We start from the raw sequence: 8496 nt of genomic DNA, 5'->3' as shown, positions 1-8496 counted from the left end.
GCCCCCCCCCCCCCCCCCCGGTCTCCTCCTCCTGTCGGCAGGTCCCTGGTTTCCCTGGAGCACCTCAGGGTGGAAATGCCCATTTCTGCGACCTGCTGCTTCCCAGCGATCGCTCTGTAACGCAGTTTCCAGGGTCATTATTTCTTGGCTGCCGATACCGACCCGGGCCCTCAGCTTGGGGAGTTAATGGTGTAATCAGAGCCGTGGTGTGAGGCCATGAGGGAGACAAGCTCCATCAATCCTTTTCCATGTACACAAGCCCTTGATTAAAGGTTACGGGGTTAACTTGCTCCTGCTCACCGTGCTGAGGCAGGGAGAGGGGAAGGTGGGAGGAAGGGAACCGGCTAAAAGCCGTGTTTTGAGATGACTGCTGGGCTGTAGGCACTCAGGCCTGACACACAGCTGTTGTGCGCCATCCCACTCCCCCTCCAAAACCCTCTTCCCCTAATGAGAGCTGTTTGTGCCTCTCCATGCTGGGAGAAAAGGAGCTTTGTGAGAAGTCAGGGTAGCAGCGGAGGAAGAGGCTGACTTCCCCCTTGCAGCTCCCTCTCCCTCGCTCCTCCTCTTCCCCTGCACAGAAGGTCAGGCCCTATCAGCTTGTCCCTCCTGCATGAGGTCCCTGCCAGCCCCTCCATGCTGGATTACCTACCCCTGGGAGAGGAGTTGCCCCCCCGAATCCCAGAGTGGGATGGAGGAAAGGCAGATGTGTCCAGTTCAGGAGGGGACACAGCTGATGTCACCCTGTGTGGGACAGAGAGAAGAGAAGTCAGAGCAGCCCCAAGGCTGCTCTAGGTGATGGTGAGCCCTGGGCACATACTGAGTGGTCCCAAGCTTCAGTCCCATCCATGTCCTCCCTCTCTTTGCTTGCGTGCAATAACAAAGCCTGGGCCAGTGGTTCAGGCTCAACATGTGCCCTGCAAAGTGCAGGCTCAGCTCCAGCCCACAGGACATTGTAAGCACCTGGGTGACCTGTCAGGCACCAATAATCCCAGAGATGCCAAGCAGAGCTCCCATCTTATTTGACATCAGGTGGCAAACGAGGCTTACCCTGCACAGATAAGGACTGATTTGCCTTCACTTAGACTTGATTGATAGCTGTCTTGTGCAGTTATCAGCAAGGAGATCTGTCATCCCCTGCCCAAGGCCCACAGATTTCGCCGCTGAAGGATTTGATTTAAGGTGGGCACACTCAGCCCCAGCTCTGGCTGATGCATTGTGGTGCTGGGGGCTGTGGGATCAGCCAGCTCCTGGCTTGCTGCTGACAGCCAAGGCCGACTCACACCTTCCTGGCCCTGTCCTGCCTCGTCTGAAGATGAGCAGTGTGTTTTCCTGATGCTCTTTCTCCAGGCAAAGCAGGGATTGCTTTTAGCCTGGCAAATGCGATGCATTGGCCTGCTGGGAGCACACACCCCTGCGTGTCTCTGCCTGTGCCTTTCTGCCTGCCAAGTCAGAGAGTGGAAAGGAAGAAAGCAGGAGGAGCAGTGTCCCAGGACAAAGAAAACCTTTTGTTCTTTCTCTTCAGAGACTTTATCTTTCCTCTAGATGACAAACTTCTGTACAAGTATTTTCAAATTTGGATTTATTTGGTAGCAGCAAAGTTGTGTTAAGATTAGAGAGGACTTAAATGCTCTCCAGTTACGGCCGAAGGCTCATCAATCCTGTGGCTGGGAGGCAATTTAATGGGAAGTGTGCTGAGGCCACACAATATCAGTTCATGTACTGAGCTTGGGCATGATGCTTTGTTCAGAGAGATAGAGCTGTGGTTTGATGCTGCTGCATCCCACGCCAGCCTGGTGGAGTACACCGTAGGGAGCAAACTGTTGCTGAAAGAAGAGTTCTCTGCATTGCTCATCTCCTTATTTTTGCGCTTTCTACTTTCCTTTTCTTTCTTTGTTTTCTTTACTTAAGCAGCTTCAACAATGAGGATTGTTAACTCTTGGTGGGTTTTTTTTTCCTTCCTTCTGGCCCAGAATATTTCAAACTTTATTGTTTTTCTGGAAATAGCTATTTATTTTCTGCTGCTGTTGCTTTCTGCTTTCATCTCTCTTCTGTTCAAGTCAGTAGTCCCCCTTCTTGTGAATCTGTTTTCCCCTGAGACCTTCCTGATTTTTTTATCCCCTTTTCCATACTGCCTCCTGTCAGCTCAATAGTTCTTCAGCCTTTCTCTCCTAATTTCCAGCCCTTTACATTTATTTTTCATTACATCCTCTCTTTTAAACCTACCCCGCATCACCACAAAGCCTTCTGCAAAGCAGCCCCCCAGCCTGGAAAAGAGCAGGGAGCATCTGATGGAGGGCAGAGCCCGGAGCAACAGCCTCTGCTCTGCCTTTCCAACCTTCTGCAGATACCCCTGTAATAGAGTCCCACAATGTACTGCAGCCCTGCATGAGACTTGGAGCCCCGTGTGTCTTCTATTGAGCAAACACACAGAAGGTTTGTAGTTGATGCTTAGGCTGGAAATGTGTGTAGCTCCTGCAAAATCTAAAGAACATCCAGGGTGTTTCTGTCTTACTGCGTCCCAGCCTGTCCCGATCATTGTGCTGCAGATGGTTTCTCCTGATACATGTGGCAAGATGTTACAAGGGTATGCAGAACCCCGTATGCTTTGGAAGATGCTCTTGAGCCCCTGCTTTCAGGCTCACTGTCTCTATAGCTGTGGACCCTGGTTCTGAAGATGACCCTGATGCCATCCTCCATGGGCCTTTCGGATATAACCCTGGTGTGTCTGAGGGTGAAGGCTGTACTGGGGGGACTAGAGGTCTTCTGGTGCCTGTATTGGGACAACTGGGTCATTGCCGCAAGTGGAGCTCTCCCCGTTGTGTGGGAACATGCTCGCAGCCCTGTTCCTACGTAGCCCTGCACGTCCCAGGATGGCATTTTAAATAGGCTGCTCTGGGCTCCTCTCTCCCCACAGCCTTGGGGCTCTGCTTTCTCTGGCCTGGCCTTGGTGGCCCTCACACCTCCAGGGCTCCTACCATCTCTCAGAGCCCGTGCCCCCATGCATCAGAGGTGGTGGTGGCAGCTCCTGCAGCTCTCAGCAGTGCGTTGGACCTCTGGGTAAGGTGCTGCCTGGCATACCCCCACCCTTGTCTTGGCACAGGCATAAAATAGAGCACAAGGGAGGATCCACCCACCCCAGGTCCCATAAGAGTGGTTTAGCCAACAGCAGCCATGATGGAGGGATGGAGTCATCCATCAGCCCACATGGGCTCTCAAGGAGGATTTGATCACTGTCCTCCTGAATCTTAAGTCTCTGGGCGGTGGAGCCACCTCCTTGAGCTCTTTTAAGTGTTTGCTTTTCCTTTTCTTTTCCCTCCTCTGATTTTTATTTGTGAACCTTGTTTCGCCGATTAACCTCAGGGCCGGCGCATCTCCTAAGAAAGATGCTCTCACTTCATTAAGAGATAATGGAAGCTGTCAGAGATTTGAAGGATTGCACTCGTGATGAGAGCAGGAGGGGGAAGAAATATATTCACAGCAAAGTTACATTTTCATGTAAATTGTTTAAAGATTTAAATGGTTTCTATTAGGAAGGGTCATTGGGGCTGTGTGGAGGGCTAAATTAGTCCTTCTGTGCAGAAGCATAATATTGTCTATAAATGAAAAGGAATACAGAAAGCTGTTAATTTTTTTTTTTTCACTCTCTCATTTAATCTCACACTCTCTCCCTCTGCCTCTCCAGGAGCCTTCCCCCTGCCTTTCTTTGGTTCTTGGGTCCTTCTTCTGGTCTGTTCTCATCTACAGACTATACTTGGCAAGCTTGATTTGGCCTGGCCCTGCCCAGCGCTGACTTCTGGCCAGCCAGCCCCAGCCTGCTATCGATGCACTGGTATTGTCTTCCCCATAAACCTCCGTTGCAAATGCAAATCTCCTGCTTTGGGTTTCAAGGCACACAGAGCCCCCACAGGGAGGGAGAGACCCGGGTGATCAGTTAATTTGTTAATGACTATCCCAAATGGGTTGTTGGTTTGCCTGCTGACATGTTAGGTGGAGTCACTGCTCCATTTCTCTGCTCCAGGCTGGTTGGTAATTCATCCACAAACACATCTTCATATAAAGAAATCACAAGACAGTAATTTGCACACACCATCACCTATCTAAATGTGATGGCACGTGTGGGGAATAGGTCTCCCCTCCCTGTATGTATCCCAGCCCTGTTCAGGATCCAGCCTGCTTACAAGTGGATGCTCTTGAATGGGGAGAAGGTGATTCGCCTTTCCCTGGGAGCACTGGCTTCTTGGGCATCCTGATAAAACACCTTCAGATATTCACACCCAGATGTCTGTCTCACATGTTCGCAGGTGAGACCACTTTTTCAGGACCATTTAGAGGCAAAACCACAGTCCCATATGTATATACAAGCCAGCAGAGATTTGCACAAGTGCCCCCTTGCTATCTATGTTCATTCTTGAAACGTCATGGTTTACTGCCACGGCGCAGGGGCCTTCTCTGTTCATAGCCATGTGTCTGCACTGGTGCGTCAATGAAATGGTTAAACTGCACTGCAAAGAGCAGTCCTGCGCTGCGCACCAATACCTTGCTGGCATTCATGTCAGTGACAAAGGCTAGAGGAATAAAATAGCTTTAGAGCAATCAGTGTTTTTCATTTACAAGGAGCTGGACAGACGTTCCCCCTTGGAGGGCAGGAGCAGAGCACAAGGTGCAGACACCAAGGCAGGGAGAGGCGTGTGCCTGTGTCCTACGCTGGTCCCTGGTAGGATGTCCTGATCTCTGTGGCGTGCTGTAAAGCCTCCTAAACACCAAAGCACGTTGCATTCAGCAGAATTCAGACCCCTGGCTAATCCGTCACATGCAGAACAGCAGAGATCAAATTCATCTCTCAGCTCCGGAGGCTCAACTCCAGTTATTGGAGGTGAGGCACTGATTGCTCTTCACACACATGCATAAGGCACCTGTGGAGACCTTGGGAGCGGGAGGTGTGTGGGGAATAGCAGGAGGTAGAGGGTTTTGCATGCTGATGACTGGGAAGGGAGGAAAAGCAGGGGAAAAGAGGAAGACCTACATAAGAAGAGCAGAGGCTAAAAAGCTGTGACTGGGAGGGAGAGACTGGACTAGGTTCTGAAGGATTTTGGCAGCAAACAATTAAAAAAGGGGTATTTCTTTGCAGAGGAGGAAAGCTAGGATTTTAGTTCCTTCATAATGAGCAGAGGAGCAAACTCACTGCAGGCCAGGAGGTTTGCAGGGAGGGCAGGTTTGCATGCCCAGATGCACGCACGTGTGCCCAGCAGAGAACAAGAGCAGAAATACCCTCTGTCTCTTCCTCTTGCAAGGACCAGATTGTAACTGGAAACACAGGGACAATGCAGTCAGTTGGTACCACACCATGTAAAGCTGTGCAGTATGTATTTGTGCCACCTAAACTTGGGGTTGGGGGGGATCATCTCTCTGTGCTCCTTCTAAAGCTGATGGGGGAAGATTGGCAGCTCCAGAGGGCAACTCTTGTCCCCTAAATGAAGCTGTAAAGTGTGAGCGGGTCTCTGTCATTCATTTATTTGGGCAAGGCTAACACTTCACGCAAGAGGCAATGCTAGGCTAGCCAGCTGGTAGAGAAACAGGTCTCTGGTTTTGATCTTGGGAAAGAAAGAGATGTCTTTGCTCCTCCAGTTTGCAGAAACAGTCCTGCCTTTCAGGATGAGAAGATCTACAATACTGAGCAAATTTCAAGCCAGTCAGTAGAGCACAGAGGGAGGCATACACCCAAATATATACACCAACATGACAGCGTTACAAAAAAAAAAGGGATCTTGCAACTGGCAAGGGATAGAGAGATAGTGTGCTGATCAGGATCTCCTGGTCATCAAGCTGAAATTCCCCTCAATGACAGATACCAGCTACATATTCTCCTTCCTAAACAGATCTACCTTCTTGCTCAGTTTCTCACCCCTTGCTCCTCTGAATTGGAGGGTGTTTCACAGCTTTGCTCCTTTCATGGTGAAGGATGCTCTAATTCCAGCTGAAACGTGTCGTTGGGCTTTTTATCCCCGTCTCTTCTAATGTCAACCTCAAATAACTCTTCATCCTGTCCCCCAAAATGTTCCTCTCTCAGCTATTTGTTCAGGCACCAGCTGCATCCCCTCCCTTTGCAGTCTACCTTTTGCCAGGCTGAATGAGCCAAACTCCTGCAGGTTCTCAAGGAAGGATCTTCATCCCACCCATTCTCCCACCTGTTTTGGTTTCAATTAATCTCTGTTGAACGTGGTTGATTGGAGTCATAACAGGACTCCAAACAAGGCGTCCTCAGGGCTTTGTGCAATGACAGAGACAGTCTCCTTTCTCTAAAGGGAATATCTCCCCTGACAGCTTCTATTATCATATTTGCCTTTTTTCAGAGCCACATTACATCAGAGATTTATCATCACCCCGTGATTGGCAAGTTCATCTCTGCGTTTCTCCCCCTCACTTGTCTCCAATGGATGAGCTCCCAGCTTAGAGCAGAAGCTCCTTTTACAGGAGAATTTGTGCAATTGCTGTTCCTCAAGGTCACCTAATTTCTCCCACAGGAGAAATAGATTCCTTTCAGCTTTGGGGAACCAGCAATCTTCCTAAATCCAGTATGTCTCTCTGTGCCAAATCCATCAATGGAAATGCCAAGGAGATGAGTCCCTTGGCCATTGTTTGAGGAACTCCACTTGTACTCATTGAATCCATCTCCTGCACTGCAGAGCCAGCATGGATGCCCACATGGATTAGATGTACCACGCTTTTCATGCCTAAAAGAATTGGTCCCCTTTTCAAAGAAGGGTGCCAGTTATTGTCAGGCCACTAGATTTAGACTGATGTCTTCACGGGTCAGCTCAAGGTCTGCCAGAGAAATCTCATTTTCATCACAGGAGTAGCAACCCTGAGTGCTTGTCTGCCAAAGGCAGCACCTCCAGGAAGGTGGTTTTTGCTCCTGGGCTGCTCAGTGGAGGAGATTTTGGCTGTCGATTCAGGCCCTATCTCATTTTTGGCTTGTTATTGGGATCCTGTTCGCAGAGTGCGGCCGTGGGTGTGGGTTGTGGCCATTGGGTGATTTGTTTGCACAGCCAACGTGGCATGACCTGTCCTCCGTAAAAGCATATTACATTGGACCCTGTTCTCTGCTCACATTCAAAATTGGCCAGAAATTGAAGTGTACTATTGGGGTCAGAATAAAGGCTCTTTAGCTGTCACGATTACTCTTGCCCCATTTCCTTAAGCGTGGGTGCTGTGTTTGGTAAACTCCAGGCATATGGTTCCATTCCCAGTTTGTAACATGCAGTAAAATTCTTTGTTGCCATGTTGGTAATTTCATATGCTAATTCATTGCAAATAGCCTCAGCTACTGACCTGTTTTAATGTCTCCTTCCATTTAATTTAAATGGCATCAACTTCTGATCACTGGACTCATGTTTATTTTCTAGGTCAACCTCTTCTGTAATGTCTTCACATTCACTGAAATACTACTAAAATAGCCTTGTGTCTTCCTGGATCAGTAACCATTTGGAGACAAAGTCTGTTTATTATCATGCTCAGGAATGAGTGGTGCCTGCAATAAGCAACATTTGCTCTGCAATCTGTGCGTCAAAAATTAAAGCCTCCGTGATGACTCAGTCCCATTCTGACTGGGGAGATCTAAACTCAGTCTCCAGCACAACCTACGAACTCATTGCAGAGTCCTTCTCCCAAACAACTTTTGTTTTCATCAGCCTAGCCCATTCTCATCCTTTGGTCTATCCTTGCTAGTCTGATTCTACTCCCTATGTTGTGGAGGGTAGATATGGTGATTATGTGGTTATCCTCTTCTGTCTCTGGGTCCCTCTGTTTCTTACAGTACTCTTCTGGGATTTGTCAGCCCTAATCTCAGCATGCAACACCCAAACCTAACTAGGGGGAATTTACTCTCTGGAAATAATTCTCCTCCCTTGAATAGCTCAGCATCCTCAAACCTTTCTCATGGCATCAGCATTTGGTGGGCCTGCTGGATTGCATCCTCGGTGTGCTGGGCTAACTGCAAGAACAACCTCTGACAATCACTCAAGCCTCTCTTCTTTGAACACCTTCAGTTTGGTGCTGGCATCTGCAATAAATTCCTGTGGGATTCTGCCACCGTTACTGGCCCAAGGTAAAGGACCATCAACAGCTTTTAACTTAAACCCATAAGATCTTTTTTTTTTTTCCCTTGGCGGACACCACAGCCTTCTGTTCTTTGGTCCCAAATAAGTGGTAGGCTGATTGTTTCTTCCTAACAAGTTCCCAGTCACAGATACCTGCCTGTTTCTGAGGTTCTGCAGGGTTTTTTTTCCCCCATCTGGTCTTCCTCCTGTTTTCTGATTGTGCTGTTTTCCCTGAAGTCCTCTGACTAGACCATTGCAGTCTCCATTGTCTCTTCCTCTTTTCTGCTGAGACTGGTTTCACATACCCATTCAGAAGGTCCCTGTTGGTCTGGGATCTTCCAGATGTAAACAGTTTCTTTCAGTGTCGTGGTTTAACCTCAGCCAGCAACTGAGCACCACA

This window comes from Pygoscelis adeliae, unplaced genomic scaffold (genome assembly GCF_000699105.1).
Source record: "Pygoscelis adeliae isolate BGI_AS28 unplaced genomic scaffold, ASM69910v1 Scaffold266, whole genome shotgun sequence".
Taxonomy (NCBI): domain Eukaryota; kingdom Metazoa; phylum Chordata; class Aves; order Sphenisciformes; family Spheniscidae; genus Pygoscelis; species Pygoscelis adeliae.
Note: the sequence above shows the minus strand (reverse complement) of the source record.